The sequence below is a fragment of the Ooceraea biroi genome, chromosome 3 (assembly GCF_003672135.1).
Source record: "Ooceraea biroi isolate clonal line C1 chromosome 3, Obir_v5.4, whole genome shotgun sequence".
Lineage (NCBI taxonomy): Eukaryota > Metazoa > Arthropoda > Insecta > Hymenoptera > Formicidae > Ooceraea > Ooceraea biroi.
The window spans coordinates 6,953,902-6,954,931 of record NC_039508.1 but is presented as its reverse complement, the minus strand read 5'-3'; positions in this window follow the sequence as shown (position 1 = coordinate 6,954,931).

Sequence of the window (1,030 nt, the reverse complement as noted above, 5' to 3'; positions counted from 1 at the left end):
ATTTAAGCATCAAGAATATTTTTGTAATAATTTGTAATTGCTGTGATATTATCATTATTATGAAACGTTGAAAATATTACCTATTTCTTGTGAAAAATCTTATATACAGCTGCAGAAAGAATGTTACGCGAGATTTTATCACAACACCTTTTTTCTCTCCTTTTATCGTTTACGGATATTCTTGCAACAATCCAAAAGTGATGCACGAAAAGAAGTCGAAGCTTATCCATTGCTATCGATATTATGGTCCATTACGCTTACTCATATATATTTGAGCAGTTAATTAGCGAATTTACTTATTCATGTGTATGTTATAACATGTAATATAATGGATAGAGTAATAGCACACATTAAATTTAGAAAATTACTTATGACAACATTGCAATAAATAACTGAAATATAGACTTTTGCATTTCCGATTATATAACCAGTCGATGAACCGATTATTAGAAATAAAGGTAATTCATGAGGTATTATTTACATTTATGAAATTTTAATGGTTCTGCAAATTGATACTTAAAGCTTATCATTATGTATTTTGCATAAAATTACATAAAATTGACGCACATATATCTGTCATACAAATGACTTCTATTGCCGATAAAAGTTAATTTTATCGATCTAAAGAAGTAGCTTACAATTCCACAATTCTAACGCTAGTTAGCGTCATTTTCCACGTGCATTTATTATCTTTATTTTGAAGCGAAAAGTTGTCTTTACAAAACTTTGCATTAATAAAAATTTAAGTTTACAATTGTGTAGGTAAAGAATTGCGTAAAATTTATTGTAAAGCGCTTTTTTATCAAAGTAAGATACTGCATTCTAGGAACTGGATCGCTGTGCCATCTTAAGGAGCTCGGTTGAAACTGAGCACCCTATGAATCGACGCGCATATCGAGTTTCTCAAATTTCAAATTTATGAATCAAAGATATAGGATATTCCTTCAAACATCAATTCAATCAAATGCTTGCAGAAAACATTTATTAATATGTGACTAACAATGCACAAAATGTCTAAATAAATCAAAAT